Below are 17,178 nucleotides of genomic sequence, written 5' to 3' on the forward strand. Positions count from 1 at the left end.
TTTACTGAGCTCAAGTAAGGTTACTTTGAATTATATGGTTATTTTTACTTTTATATAACTTCTATACCATTACACAATTTCTGTTATAATCATAATCAAAGCTGTCAGTTTGCCACTTAAAAGCGCTTTATGAAGATTGTCAAAACCAGTGGTTACTCAGTTAAACAACAAAGATAATCAGAAAAATTATGAAACATAAGCATATTCAAATAGAATCCACTGGATTCTAAATATTTTCAAATATCAGCATTCTACTATATTTCCCCAAAGAGAAGTCTTTTCCAGGAAAAGTGAAGATTCAACCTTTTGTTTATTTGTGTTTGATTCCTAACTCTAGGCTATGAAGTTTTAATGCTTATGTGAGACCTCTGCCTCCCCAGGCCTTTGAGAAAGTCCCTTTGAAATAATTCCTTTGTGAGGGATGGGTGATCCTCCACCAGGAGTTGGGGCAACAAGGGCACAATAGCCCTGATGATGTGAAATCAACTGTACTGACAGATTGACGAAGTGTGGGAAAAGTATACGCATAAAATATACTCTGAATTAATACAATAGAGATCCAAATTCCTCATACATAGAGAAAAAATGACTCAAAATAAAATTATCTCTAATTGATAGAATGCTAAAACCAAGAGTCATTCTTTCTTTTTCAACACATATCAGATTTATCACTGAGTCTTATGGACTGTACCTTCAAATATATGATATATCTGTCTACTTTTCTCCATCTTAGAGCTCTACCTTAAGCCTAGCTATGTAATCTCAACACTACATGTCTTCTGGCATCTTCTCTTGCATACTTAATCCATTCTCCATACAGTGTACAGATGTTATAGAAATGTAAATTGGGTCATGTTACCTCCCCATTAAAAACCCTCCGATGTTTTCTTGAGTGAAGTAAGTCAGAAAGAGAAAGACAAATACCGTATGCTAACACATATATATGGAATTTAAGAAAAAAAAATGTCATGAAGAACCTAGGGGTAAGACAGGAATAAAGACACAGACCTACTAGAGAATGGATTGAGGATATGGGGATGGGGAAGGGTAAGCTGTGACAAAGTGAGAGAGTGGCATGGACATATATACACTACCAAACGTAAAATAGATAGCTAGTGGGAAGCAGCCGCATAGCACAGGGAGATCAGCTCGGTGCTTTGTGACCAGCTAGAAGGGTGGGATAGGGAGGGTGGGAGGGAGGGAGACACAAGAGGGAAGAAATATGGGAACATATGTATATGTATAACTGATTCACTTTGTTATAAAGCAGAAACTAACACACCATTGTAAAGCAATTATACTCCAATAAAGATGTAAAAAAAAAAATCCTCATATCATTAAGGAAGTGGCAGACATGTTCAATGAAGAAATATGTGTGCTAAGAAAAACACTCAGATATATTTATCTTCATTCCTAAGAGTATGTGAATAATATAACTTGAAATATAGTAATGGTTTAATGATGATCCAGAAAAGTCTTCTAATCCAGTTAACAAATAAAATTTCTTATTATTACTTTTTTGTAGTGTGGCATGTCTGGCAGTCTGCATAAAGGAAAGTGGAAGTATAGAGGGAATAAAATTGAGAAAGCTTAGTAATAAATTGCCATCATGCACATGTAATATTCTGCTATATTTCTAATAACCTCTAAGCCATAATTTTCTAATGGAGTGAAATAACTGTCAGAGGCAAAATCAGTACTTTCAAAGTACACACTAATGTTCTGTGAAATTAGAAATTGACCTTTTTTGCTTTCTTTTTTCCTTTCAAAGAATAAATACATGTGGGTTTAGATATTTGGAGTATATACAGCACTTGAAATACAAATCTCTTGATGATCTCTGCTGAAAAATAATGTGTATTGTTATATGTCTTCTTCCTTATTGTTAATAGATTATAAATAAAACTTGTTTCTATAAAATATGGTTAATAATCAATTAAGACAAGTTTTGTTTTAATATTTGGCAGGATATGTTGCTCAGATTACAACTTGAATAGAAATGAAATATTTTAAAATTAAACACTAAGCAATTAAAAAGTGAACACTATTTTCTCCCACAATGCTTATGCTTAAAATTCATACTAACTTGGAGTGAATATTCATATGAGATCTACTGTATGATAAAATTTTTTTTTCCACAGGGAACAAATTGTTGACTATAAATCAAGCTGCTAAACTAGCTCTGTGAAGTAACTATGAAAACATTTTAGATTTTAAGTTTTTTTTTCTTTTTTCTCCAGTTTTATTGAGAAATAATTGACATATGTTATTATATAAGTTGAGGGCATATAGTGTGATGATTTGTTTTACATATATTGTGAAATGATTTTGTATAAGTTCTTGAGATGTTTAGTTGCTCTTACTGCATTCAAGCCATTTGGCAAGTTGTTGTTCTAGCTGGGGTTGTTTGAAAGGAAAGGTGGATGTTCCACATAAAATAGTACAGAAGTTTCTAATTCCGTGGAATCTATCTGCAGATTGTTGGATTGGCACATATTCAAGATGTTTGTTACTTTTCAGTTTCTATCACTATAGTCTCTTTCATATTTGCTGCTATTGGAGGTGGTATAGTATAGTATATAATTAAGGCATTGGCTCTGAAGCCTACAGGGGCTCAAATCCTAGCTCCACCAGTTACTAGTAATGTGACCTTGGACAAACTATTACATTTTCTGGGACACAATTTTTTTCATCAGTAAGATGGAGATTTAAAAAAAAGTTCTCATGGGTCTCATGGGAAGATGAAGTAGGATGTTGCATGCAAAGCACTTAGAGCTATTTCCAGTAGGTAATAAGGCACAGCTCTCAGAAGGTTTTTGCCTACACTTTCTCATCTTTCTCTACTCCTAGGTGATCTTAGCTTTGGGAAAATGGAAGGAAATACATTCTCCCCCAGATTAAGGAGATGGGGCCTGAGATCTGCTTGACTCTTAGGACAATAGGCATGTACAGTCTCATGAAGTGAGGAGAGGTTAAGGGAAAAATGGAAGAGATGTATTGCAGTGCCAGGAATATTCAACCCAGAGAAGGAATACACGGACCAGTGAGGAGCAGCCTTTAGGGAAGCATCATCAATGTGAGCCTGAAAATTCCCCTACTCTCGTTCTTATCTGGTTCACCTTCTGCCTTGATTTACGATGCTCTACACTTTCATTCTACAGTTGAGCCTTGAAGAATGTGGGGGTTAGGGGCATGGAGCCCCCAACCCCAGTCAGAGATCCGTGTATAACTTTACAGTCATTCTTCTGTATCTGCAGTTCCACGTCTGCAGATTCAACTGCTGGACCATGTAGTACTGTAGTATTTACTATTGAAAAAAATCTGTGTATGAGTGGACCTGTGTAGTTCAGACCCATTTTGCTCAGGGTCAACTGTACTTTGCTGTTGATGTTGCTTGTTTTTGTTTTTTTTTTTTTTTACTAGTGAAAGTTTACATGTTAGCTGATAATTTGGAGTTTTACAGTTGTGGAATTGTAGGTTCCCTTAATCAGAATTCTTATGTGAATGGTCATAATCGGAATCAGATCTTCTTTGGGAAATAGCATCTTCTACACTGGTGCTTCTGTGTTATTGTCATTTCCTTTACACTGTAGGCAATGACTGTCAATCCAGAGAAAGAAGCTCTCGGTAGATAGCATGAGATGATTACTTAGCATGGAACTTAAGGAGAAGAGTGTCACTGTAGATTATTTGGATATTTAACCACCTTATAAAAATGCCATATAGTTTAAAAATTCACAGATATTTCCAAGCGCCTCAGCTAGACCAGAGCAGGAGGGAGATAGTGAGATTCATACCAGTGAACAAGATCAACTTAACAGTGCTCACAAAGTACTTTATTAAAAGCATAAAGTACACGTCCCATTGTATTATCAGTATTTTCACATCTTTTTCCTTAAGATTTAGGGCTCCTTGTAGGAAGTTATATAATCTTATTTGAGTTTAGATTTCTAATGCTCAGTACATGTGTATTGAATGAAGGAATGAATGAATGAGCAGACTTAGGTCAGTTTGCCTGTGATGTAGTAAGTCACGAGTGAGTAGAGTCTTACCTAGTGGTTTACACTGTTCACTTGGAAAGCTCTGGTGCTACTTCTAACTTCCCTGAAACAACATTAGATCTATATTGAGGAATGATGCGATTATTTAATGCACATCTATCCAACTGATTGCTCTCTAGATAAGAATCAGGACTTTTCATGAATTGCTACTTTAAAGTCAATTTTTATTTTGATTAAAGTGAAATACACACAGTTTTAAAACTAAATAGTTCTAAATACCTGTGGTAATGTAAATTACTTTTGAAACATAATTTACTCCCGTCAACCCCAATTGATTCTCTCCTTACTGGGAATCACACTAGAGAAGGTTTTTAATTCTCAACTCAGTGGTGTCAGACTTAGCCATGTAACTTGCTTTGGCCCATAACGTGAATGGAAGTGATAAGTGCTGCTTCTCAGCAGAGAATTTAAGAGCCATGATGTGGTTCTGCTGTCATTCTTTTCCTTCTGCTATGCAATTCGCGTGCCCCAGCTAGAGTCCACTCTTGAGCCTTGATCTTGTAATGAAGATGTGGAGAAGAGACACCCATGGTAAACACTAAAGGGAAGTAATTCCATTCCCGTTGTTGTCAACCACTGAGATTTTAGGGTCGTTTGTTATCACAGAATAACTTAGCTAGGCTGTTTGATACAGTGGCTTTTAATTAAAGTGACCATATGATTTATTGTCAAACCTGGACATTTTTGAGAGTTAAAGGAGGTTTTATGACCAACTTGTATAAGCTGGTACTGTTCCAACAAACAGAGGCTGAACAATCATCCTACTTGTATAGGAAACAGAGTGATGCATGGGATAATTCTGGACCTTCCTTGACACTCTTACTGCCCTTTGCTGCAGTCACTTTGTTGGAGCTTACAGTGCACAAATTTCTCTTTTTTGACTGACTCCCTTTTTTGCTGAAGCATATCCTTCAAAAGGGTGCCTGGGACATTCAGTTAAAAAAAAAAACTTTTAGGGTCTAAACTGACTCTATTTTATTTTCACCCTTTATTTATATTTTGGCTTGGATAGAACTTTAAGTAGAAAAAATATTTTCCCTTAGATTTTGAAGCATTGCTCTACTCCACTTTCTTCTGGCATTCAGTATTGCTGTTATGAAATTTGATACCATTCTCATTCTTTTATATTGACAGGCTTTCTCTCTCTGGCAGGTTTTAGCATCTTCTCATTATCTCTGGCATTCTGAAATTTGGAAATGATGCATATTCTTTCATTGCTGTAGTCACTCAGTAGACTTTTTCAAACTGTAGACGTTTGTCTTATAGTTCTGGAAAAATGTCTTGTGTTACTTCTTTGAGCTATTTCTCTCCATTGTCCCTGGTCTCTCATTTTCATACTCCTTTCATTCATTGGCCATCCTGGATCAATTCGAGAGGGATTTTTGTGGTTTTTTTTTTTTTAACCATTGTTTTCATATTTTCTGACTCTACTTTTTTGTTCTAGTTTCTTGGTGATATGTTCTGTTTTAACTTTCAACCATTTGATTTCTTTTTTTTGTTTGTTAAGATTCAAATCTAGTCTAGGAGACATTGATCTTCTTTTTAATAAATTTTATTTATTTATTTATTTATGGCTGCATTGGGTCTTTGTTGCTGTGTGTGGGCTTTCTCTAGTCGCAGTGAGTGGGGGCTACTCTTTGTAGCAGTGCATGGGCTTCTCATTCTTGTGGCTTCTTTTGTTGAGGAGCACGAGCTCTAGGGTGCGTGGGCTTCAGTAGTTGTGGCACACAGGCTCAGTAGTTGTGGCTAATGGGCTCTAGAGCACAGGCTCAGTAGTTGTTGTACACAGGCTTAGCTGCTCCGCGGCATGTGGGATCTTCCCAGACTGGGGATCGAACCAGTGTCCCCTGCATTGGCAGGCGGATTCTTAAACACTGCACCACCAGAGAAGCCCTGATTTCTTTATTTCGGATGTTTTGTGATGGCTAATTCCCAAGAGCTCTTTCTTATCCTCTGATCATTGTGTAGCTTACCCATATTATTTTATGAATGCAGTATCTTTTATTTCACTGAGGATGTTATTTATAACTTATTTGAATTTTTCTCTGCTTTTGCTTTGTTTCTGTCTCTTCTATTTTCCTTTGAACTCTTTATCTTTTTCTTTCATGTTGGAGGCAGGTTGAGCAGGAAAGGGTTAACCGAGCAGGCCTGGATTAAAGCCAGCACATTTCACAGAAAGGCCTGTCTTCAGAACTGGCCCTTGGCTGGCTCCTGTAAGATAAATTCTGAGCTCCTGGAATATTCTACTTGATAAGATTGATTTTGTAAGCTTGAGGCCTTGGGCCACACTGTACCAGTGTGATCCAATAGTTTGTGCTAACACTGTGATTTATGGTGAATGCCTGGTTTTGTACTGGGGGAGGGAGGCTGAAGTCTCAGCAGCTGAGATCAGTCATACAAGTACTGCTTGACTACATGACTGACTCCCAATAAAAACCCTGGATACTCAGGCTCCAGCAAGCTTCCCTGATTGGCACAACTTTACATGTGTCACATATCATTGCTGGGAGAATTATGTGTATCCCTATATGACTCTTCTGGGAGGGGAACCCTGGAAACTTGTGCCTGGCTTTTCTTGGACTTCAACCCACATACCTTTTCCCTTTACTGATTTTAATCTATATCCTTTTATAGTAATGAAATATAACCATGAGTATAACAGCTTTTCTAGTCCTGTAAGTCCTTCTAGTGATCATTGAGCCTGAGGGTGGTCTTGGAAAACCCTAACACAAAAGTTGTTCTTAATTAACTCTTCATATTTTTAAGTAAGTGACTAAAGTGCACAAAGTGTTCTCAGAACATAAAGATAGGGTTTGTTCATTTGATTATAGGGCAGTGGTTCTCAAAGTGTTGTTTGAGGACCCCTGAGATCTCAGAGAAACTTGCAGGGAGTTCATGAGGTCAAAATTATTTTCATGTTAATACCAGATATTATTTGCTTTTTCACTGTGTTAACATTTGCACTGATGGTGCAAAGCACTGGTGGATGAAAGTGCTGAAAGCTTTTGCCATGAACAAAGGACATGGCACCAAACCATACCAGTATTATTCACCACTACAAGCTATTGGAAAACATGCTGGATTCACTTAAGGTAGACCTTGGTGAAATAGTAAAATTTGAATTGAGTACACGTTTTTTTAACATTTTGTGTTAGAAAATGGCAAGTCTGCCTAGGGCACTTCTGCTACATACTGTATACAGTGGCTGTCTCAAGGAAAAGCACTAGTGCAGTTGAGTTGAGAGTTGAAGTTATTTTTTTCATGGAAACCTTTTTATTTGCAAAAATGAGTGATAGACAAACTATGATCATTCACAGTTGGATATCTTGTAGACATTTTCTTAAAAATGAATACAGTGAGTATGTCACTTTAAGGAGAACAATTCACAATATTTTTTGCCAATGATAGAATTCAAGCTTTCAAGAAATATCAGAAGTTTGGAACATTTGAATTAGTCACTGGGAACTTGACAGCTTACAGAAAATACTTACAGAATTTTCTGATGAAATCAGTGGTAATATTAACAAATGTGATTTTTTTGGATATTGTGTAGTGAAATGTGTCAACATTTGGAAGATCTCTATAACTCAGTGAGCAATGATTTTTCCAAATGATAAATGCACGATGTTACAAAATCAGAAGATACGTTCAAAGTACAAGATCGACCAATGGACTTTAATGTAACAGAGTAGAAAAAGTTCACTGATATGACTTCAGATTCTACCTGAAGGTAACCTGTAAGAAACTACTGATTTTCAAGTTGTGATGGAGTTTCAATCTGCACTTATCCAAAAAGGGTGTTCAAATACTCTTCCATTTTCCAACTATATATTAGTGTGAGGCTGCATTTTCTTCATGTACTTCAACAAAACAACATGTTGCAACAGGTTAAATGCAGGAACAGATATGAAGACCCAGATGTATTTTATTATGACAGACATTAAAGAGGTTGCCAAAACACCACTCTTCCACTAAATATTTTTTGTTTTGAATAATTATTTTCCATAAAAATGTTATTTATGTTGTGTAGTAGGTTTGTTATTGTTATTTTGAAATGAATTAATAAGTATTTTTTAAATTCCCAATTTAATTTCTAAAATGGTAAAATTTGATAGCTATAATTTGCATAAACACGAGCTCTTTTGAGGCATCCGTAATTTTTATGAATATAAGGAGGTGCAGGGACCAAAAATTTGAGACATGCTACTGTAAGTCTTAAAAGGAGGACCTGGTCTTTTCATTGGAATGCCCCCAAATGTTATTACTTGTAGATGCATATTTCTGAAATTGTTTATTTTCTTCTGGAGAGGAATCCCTCATTTCTTTGACCTTTGGCTATACGATGGCATTTTGGGAGTGGGTCAGAGGAAGGGGGCTGCATATCCCTTAGTTCGCTAGTGCACTTTGAATTTATCCCCTAGTTTTCATCCTATGCCACACTCCTCTCCTCCATTCTATTTGATGGCCATAACTGCAAGGCCTTTCTGACTTTATTTCTCCACAGTATAATCTCTGCTCTCCTGTCAGGTTGGGAGAAAGGCACTGGATGGATGCAGTGGCTCACTTTTTGTTAGTATTCTTTTCTCCATACTGTTTTTCACAGTGACTGCACCAATTTACATTCCCACCAACAGTGTGCAAGTGTTCCCTTTTCCCTGCATCCTCACCAACATTTGTTATTTGTGGTTATTTGTGTTCGTTTTGATGATCGCCATTCTGACAGGTGTGAGGTGATGTCTCATTGTGGTTTTGATTTGCATTTCTCTGATGATTAGCGATGTTGAGCTGCTTCATCTACTTTAATCATCTAAAAAGTTGTCCTTCCTTAGATGCTGTTGATTCTTCTCCTGATATCTTTTTAGGCATGTGGTAGGGTGAATAATGGCCCCCTTGAAAGAGATCCATGTCCTAGTCTCTGGAAACTATGAGTGTTCCCTTATGTGGCAGAGACTTTGCAGGTGTGGTTAAGTTAAAGATCTTGAGATGGGAGACTATCCTGTATATCCAGGTGAGCCCTAAATGCAACCACAAATATTCGTGTAAGAGGGAGGCAGAGGGAGATTTGTTACAGACAGAAGGGGATGTGGTCATGGAGGCAGAGGTTAGGATGATGCAGCCGTAAGCCAAGGAATGTTGGCAGCCACCAGAAGCTGGAGGAGGCGGGAACAGCCTTTCCTCTAGAGCCTCCAGAGGCCCTGCAAACACTTTGATTTCTATCCAGTGATATTGATATCAGATCTCTAGCCTCTAGAATTGTAAGGGAATCAATTTCTTTTAAGTCACCGAGTTTGTGATAATTTGTTATAGCAGCTTCAGGAAACTAATATAAGGCATAGTTGTTGTTTTTTTCTCCTTCTCTGTCATTTTAACGGGGTTATGCAAGTTAGGCTAGGTAAATGCATGTGGTCATCAGATGTAACCAGAAGCTTTGCAATGGGTTTCTAACTGCCATAAAGATGAGGCAAGCAGGGGAGAATGGAAATTTTGCCAGAATAGATAATTTTCTGATGCTTTGGAATGACTCAGCTGTCTCCAGGGATAGGGTGGGGGTGGGCCTTAGATTTCAGTCACTTTTTTTTGAATTCTGAGGAAAGGAAGCATGTCCAAATGGCTGTAACTTATCTGGGATATTTAGAAATAACCAACAACATGCATGAATTCTTGATCCAGCCCTAGAACTTGGAAGAGTTTGGAATATCATCGGGTTGGAGTAAGGGGATGAGTTACATTTCACATTTTCTATTGCCCTGGTGTGGGAACTTTTACAACTATCCATTTGAGACATATGATTTCTTTCTATATGACTGCCTTGTGAACTTTTATGCAGTTTAAATAAAGGAAGAGGGATTGCAGCTTCCCCACCTTTCCCCATATTTGATGTTAATGATGCTTCCTGCTTATGTTGTCTGCGTAAGAGCCAAAGATCATGGAAAGCTGAAAGGGAATAGGGGTTAAGGACAGTGAGAGCTGTAACAGCACAGTGCAAGTATCCCAAGACCAGTGGATGGACTGAATGACGGAACTGGGCCCTGGAAGGGGTGTCTTCTTTTCACAGTCAACAAATATTTAGGTAGCACTCACGAACTATGAAGATCTTAGTACCACAGACTCTTTGGTAGGAAATGGTAACCTTCACCCTATCCTTGCTCTTATCTTACACGAGTAATCACGATACATAAGAAACTGTAATGCCTTAGTTAGTATACTATGTACCTGAAGGAATATTTTCCAAATTACTTGAGTTCCTGGAAACAATGAGAATTAAAGCAAAAAGTTTAACATCTAGAATTTACAACATTAAAACCTATAAAAAGACTGTTATTCAAATTGTCTTGATACATTTTTAAAGAAATAAATCTCAGAATTTATAACAAAGTTGGGACTCAGATATTTTCTACAAATTAGATTTTTCTTTTCTTTACATGATTAGAGTTGCTTGGGAATTTTTAGTGATAGATATAGGTCTTTAAGAATAATGTTGAATAAGTGATGACAAATAAAACCTATATTGGCAGGGTAAGCCAAATATACAGAATTATATTAGACAGAAGCCAGAAAATGACCATTTTAGGCAGCATGCCCAGTGGGCTGTAATTAGGTCTAATGCTGTTGTTTCTGTTACTTCATATGCTGCTGGTAGTCAATGAAAGTTTAAAACAATCAGAAACATATTCTGCAGTAATAAATTTTATTTTTGCTACACAGAGACATAAATACACATATTATTGCCTACTAATTCAAAAAACTGCTTCCCCCAAACAAATGACTCCCCTTAACTGATACATCCCAGTTTCCTGACAACATTGAAAGAACTACCTAATATCAAGAACTGCATTTTTTGAAAACTTACTGAATATTGGATAAGCTGATTAGTGTTCCTGATAAAAGTAGGGAAGAAAGGTTGGAAACTATAGGGTGGGGGGGATGACAGATGAATAATGTGTGGAGTCATGAGGGCATATGGTAACAGGCAACTAGAGTACTAAGTCCTTGACTTAGAGAATCCACAGTTTCTTTCTTCTACTGCCTGCCTGTTCCAGAAAGATCTTACATTTCCAGATGTGTGTGTGTGTGTGTGTGTGTGTGTGTGTGTGTGTGTGTGTGTGTATGACTGTATGACAGTTGGGGTGGTTGGAGAGAGAGAAAGAGATGGAAATGAGAACAAGAGAAAGCAAAATGATACAGTTTTAAAGGAAAAGAGAAGTAAGCAACACAAAGGCATGGATATTAAAATGGAGCAAGAAATAACATTAATAATAATAATAATTTTAAAAGTCAACCACAAAGATCTACAAAGGCCCTTATGCTTATGTCTGATATTTTAGAAGCCATTCAGAAAAGAAGCATATGGAGTCAGTTGTACATAAGATACGAACATATCTGTGGCTCCAGAGGTACAGAAATATCCCTGAGGCTGGGGACAGGCAGCTGTTTCCTGAATGAAGACTTAATGGAGATGGCATCTTGTAATGTAAAGAATGGTATTCTCAACAGAGTTCTGTGGTACACTGATAATTTCTCAGGGTTGTTGATTATCAGTGGCTTCACATCCAACAACAGTTCAGCAAAATCACTCCTACCAAGGGCTGTTACACTACAAACCATGTATACAGCTGGATGGATGAACCAGAATTTGCTTCTGAGGCAAATGTGCTCTGGAAAGAAACAGGTAGAGACAGCTGAGCCTGGCCGTCTGTACTCCTTCAGTGCTTGAGAGTCACGAAGTGACTAAATGTATTTACTTATATGGAGAAAGAATGACTGTCTGCATAAGAACAAGAAAAATGGAAAGTGCTCATTATATACATTTAAGCAGCCTAGAGCTTCCTCCTTCTTCATTAGTTTTGTAACTCCAAATGTGGACATAGAGTAGATTCTTCTTCCTCTGGCTGAGTGTGTAGTTCTACAACCACAGGCTCATAAAATATAAATAATGTTTTAATGATCCATCTTTACCTCCCAAGACAAGACTCAGTGGGATTGATCAAGAGCTACCCATATTGCACAACTCCAGAGGTCATCATTTAAATGGGGGTTATATAAATGTCCGTGGATGCCTGGAATTGTGCTACTTAAAAGCTCTAGGAGAACCTTTTGTCAAAGGAAGAGCAGATATAAGGGCTAACATTTTTCCCCATTTCAATCAGGGTAGAGTGAACATGATGTTAGGTGAGGAATGATTGTGCCTGCCCAAGTAAACTGAGTCCTTTTTTGTCAAGAGAAGAGTCAATACTTCCATGAGTAGGTAATAGAGATGCAGTAGCAGCACAGACCAGGGGCAAGCCCAGTTGCTACAGGCTTTGTTGGAGTGATGACTACTGGACCCTCCTGTAAATAAAATTTTCAAAGTTAAAAGTATAACTCATACAAATATAAACAACCTGTCAACAATATCACTTAGCTTATCAAATAATGAAGGAACCAGTAAGATGAAAGGCTGATTACAGTAGCACTGGACATGTACAGAAACTGGACATTTATAGGAAATTCAATAAGAAAATCTTAGAATGAGATTTTTAAGTTAGATTGGAAACTGGTTAATGGCCTGAAAGGCAATACACTGTAACATATGGGGTTATTTTTTCTACCAGAAAGAAATCATTTGGATAAAATTTGTTAATATTCCTTTTACTGAATCAATTTGGTGCAGTCTTGATCTTTATCAGGAGTTGCTAGGTATCCTAATCACAGTAGAGCTGATTTAGTGTTGGGATGCTGTTGGATTTTAATATTTGTTTTTTATTAATTTTATCCTAAATGCATACATAAAGTATTGTGGGTAAGAGAGGTTTCTTAAACACATCAACCCCTTTTGCCCCAGAACTCACCTCTAGGGTGATGTGATAAAAGTCAAGACAAGGGGGTTCCCTGGTGGCTCAGTGGTTAAGAATCCTCCTGCCAATGCAGAGGACACGGGTTTGATCCCTGGTCCAGGAAGATCCCACAGGCCGCAGAGCAGCTAAGCCCCGTGCGCCACAACTACTGAGCCTGCGCTCTAGAGCCTGTGAGCCACAACTACTGAGTCCGCGTGCTGTAATTACTGAAGCCTGCGCACCTAGAGCCTGTGCTCACAACAAGAGAAGCCACTGCAATTAGAAGCCCACACACCGCAACGAAGAGTAGCCCCTGCTCGCTGCAACTAGAGAAAGCCCGCACGCAGCAACGAAGACCCAACATGGTCAAAAAATAAATAAAATAAAATAAAAAGTGATGTTAAAAAGAAAAAAAGACAGGACAAATGTCCTACTTGAGCTGCTGAACACTCCATAGGTGAGAGACAAGGAAAATGATTTTTCTCTGCTTATAATGGGAAGAAGACGGCTGTACCCCTCCCCTCCTGAAAATGTCTCCCTGGAAACGTAATGGGCCTGAATCTTTACTTCAGCCCTTCGGTTTATAAATAAAATCTCTCCAGGAACCAGAATGCCATGTGACCTTTGCCACCAAGAGATGTCTTCAAGTTTTGGAGCTCATGCCTCTTTGAAATGTAAATACCTAGGGAGGTAACACTCCAGGCTGAGCAGTAACCATTTAGGGTCTTTTTGGATCAGAGCAGTTAACTCCATCATTAGGGAGACAAACGGTTGCTGATCTAATCCTTATGGTATGTGAAAAATGTTTCTAGGAGAAATGAAAGCAAACTTTTTCTTCCTAAGATTGTTCTGTCTTTATATTGTATACATTGCTGTATCTCAGGAAGCTAGGGCTTTTGCAGGTGCAAATACTTTAGGCCAGTGGCTCTCAAAATGTGGTCCCTGGACCAGCAGTATCAGCCTCACTGGGGAATTTTTAGAAATGCAAATTTTCATGCATTACATTACAACAGACTTATTGAATTAGAAGCTCTGGGTCCAACAATCTGTTTAACGAGCCCTCCAGGTGATTCTGATGCAGGCCACAGTTTGAGAATTGCCACCAGGCACCATGTGCTCATGAGCTAATCCCAGGCTTCCTCTTTATTTCCTACAGCTGTCTCTTTGCTCCCTACCATGCATTACTAATTCTTTACCAACTTACAAAGTCTATCTGCTGCCATGTTAAGGTGTACTCATTATAGTGAGTTTGGTAGTAACCCAAAGGGCAAATTTACATGTAGGAAGCATTTTGGTGTAATGAGGTTTTGAGATCCCTGTTTTTGAAAGGGTTTAAAAACTAGATAAGCAACCACCTGTTTTGGATGATTTAAATATGGATGCCTGAGCAGCAGGGGGCTGGCCAAAATGACTAAACTTTTTCAGTTTCCTCAAGGCAAACGATATTTGGGACACCAAATAATAAAACAGTTTCCTGATTGAAGAGTAATTGAGCAGGATTATCCCTTGTAGATTCAACATGTGGAAAGCAGACATTCAACATACATTATATTGCATATTGCATCACTAGTACATTTAGGAAATAATAGTGACTACTTATACATGCCTCATAGATGTTTTTATGCTTTTAATTGGTTGGAATTCTGGTGTCATCTGTCTCTCTTGATACCAGAATTGTTTAAGGTGTTCTGTGGTGTCTGTCACTTGCCTTCTGCTGTCTTCACAAGGGTGACATCAGAATTCCCTTTATCTATAAACAGTGTATTCTCTTACATAAAAGTGGGTTCAGTCTTAGAAGTGAGAACTCCAGAGGCCTAAGAGAAACTACCCATTTGTTTAGAAATCTGTCCTTCTGGAAAATTAGTAAATGATATCTGATCATATAAAATTCAGTTTCTAAAATCCCCACATGATCTCTAGAAATTCCCTTCCAGCTTTATGAGTCTAAGCAAACAGAACATGTGGGATCCATTACAAACATTTCCAAAATTCTTGTTATAGTTCCATGAACATAAATCTGATTTGCTTGGTCATGAGAAAGATCATAAGAATTAATCCACAACAGAGAAGAAATGCATCTTAAGGAAAATATAATTACCAGCATGTGTGTTTCTGTGCTGCACCATTAATGTTGACCCAAAAGCACATGTGACATAAGAAAAATGTAACAAAGAAAAAAAGAGACCTAACTTTAGATAGTACTGTATTACCTACAATTAAAGAGCGAATAATCCAGGTTAATATAAATACTAACACATGACCATAAATGCTTCAGAAACAGAGAATGTTTCCTGTTTCTTGTAATACATGAGTATCACCCACTTTCATAAAGCAGAATTGTTTTTATGGACTGCTCAATTACTCCTTGCAGTACTATACTCTTTGTTGCTTCTGAAATTGGTTTGGAAGGGAGCAGTCGTTACTTTAAAAATTGCCAGTGTTTATCCAGGTTTCTGTGGCCATTTTGTTGAGGTTTTCAAAAGACGTTCCAAGTATGAATATCCAAATATGTGCAAAGTACACAAATCTTTTTTTTTCCTTTTCTCCTTGGAGGCTTGTTCTTGGGAGGGCTATTAAAGAAAGCTTCCTTTAGGGGGAACTTCTCTATATGAGGACTCAGTCAGTTTTCATTTCTCCTATCCACTTTCCAATTCTGCTATCCATTGTCTTTTGATTTTGAGACTGTGCAACACACCATGTTGTGGAGAATTACTTTATGTCTTTAGTTTAAGGGGGCTTTTTAGTTTGGCTTGGTAGGCCCACAATACCAGAGAAGAATAAATGCTACGATATTCTCTACCAACTGTCTTAGTAGGGAGAGGTGGTCTGGCCATATCTCCTTTAAAATGGAGAAAGTCAGAAAGATTTTTGTGTGACATGACCTTGCTGGGTTCGGTATGCTCGCTGTGGCATGGCGCTTTACCTAAATGCAAACCTGTTGGCGTCCTTTGGATCATGCACCTGTAACTGCTGTGGCGCAACGTTCTCCCCACTCACTTCAGCCTGGCCCAAATATGCTCCCAGGGCTCTGGTGTTCTTTCTTGAAGGTCTTCCTTTTTACCTGAACCTGGAATCCTTCCTTGTTTAATGATGCTACTGCATACTTAGTGTGTGTGTGTGTGTGTGTGTGTGTGTGTGTGTTCCTCTTTCCATGATTCTGCCTGAGGATTCAGATGCAGCCCTTTGAGAACTCCTTTGCTTTCTGTACCTAAAGACAACACAGAATCTTTTTATTTTAATGGTTTAACAACTACTCATCACAAGGGGGAAAGAAAGGAGATAATAACATGAAACTCCAAGAAGTTAGAAGTGTTTAAGAAATCTGACAAAGTTTCTTGGCTCCTATAGGTCCTTTTGTAATTCTCCGTTTTTCATTGTCCACCTTGAAAACCAATTCTAGGACAGCAAGAGTCATAGAATTTATCTATGTCTTATATACTAAGAACGCAGAAAACAAATCCTGACACAACAAATGAACAAAAGATGTTGGTTACAGAACACATTTTTACTAAAAACAAGTTTGGCTAAAGGGTGGAGGGCTTAGAGATTTTGGTTATAAAATTGATTTCTAGAAATTAACTTGTCTCTTTGTCATAGAATTTCTTAATTAAAACAGAGCCTAGAGAATACAAAACAAAATCCATTTCTTACTGAAACAGAACAGAATGTAACCTCACTTTGTAGCTAAAAATAAAAAAGGGCCCCCAGCGTGACTGAGGGTGTCTTTGTAGATTTCAGTACCATCTAACTAAGATTTACAAATACCACATTCTATACTGCCCCAAGGAAACCAGGATTATCATCTTCCTGTCTGCTCCATTGTTCTTCTGACTTGTGTAATTTGTGTACTTGTGTACTATGATTATCTATCCTTCCTCTCCAGCTAGTACAGTTTCAATGACTCCTGGAAGTATATTTCTCTGTGACTGCCTGGCACTGAGCGGTATGTCCCAAACCTAATATTGTGCTCTTCCTTAGGAAGAAAACTAATAATGCTAACTATAACGTTAACTCTAGCACAGTAAGCCATCTACATTTTATGGTTCTGAGTTTTTATTCTTGGCAGTAGAAGTATGCTTGGTAGTTAATTTTACATCAGGCTGCAACCCAAGAGTTTGTGTCTGACAGCTTTAAATAGAGAAAATGAGTATTTTTAAAACAGCCCAGCAACTATTGGTATGAATCAAGTAATTTCGGGATACAAATGGATAGTGAGTAAAATCTACTCTATTCTGTAATTTTGTTGCGACTACCTGCTTCTGACATGAAAAGAAAAGTGGGCATTAAATCTAGAACACATTTTC

The sequence above is a fragment of the Globicephala melas genome, chromosome 3 (genome assembly GCF_963455315.2).
Source record: "Globicephala melas chromosome 3, mGloMel1.2, whole genome shotgun sequence".
Taxonomy (NCBI): Eukaryota; Metazoa; Chordata; class Mammalia; order Artiodactyla; family Delphinidae; genus Globicephala; species Globicephala melas.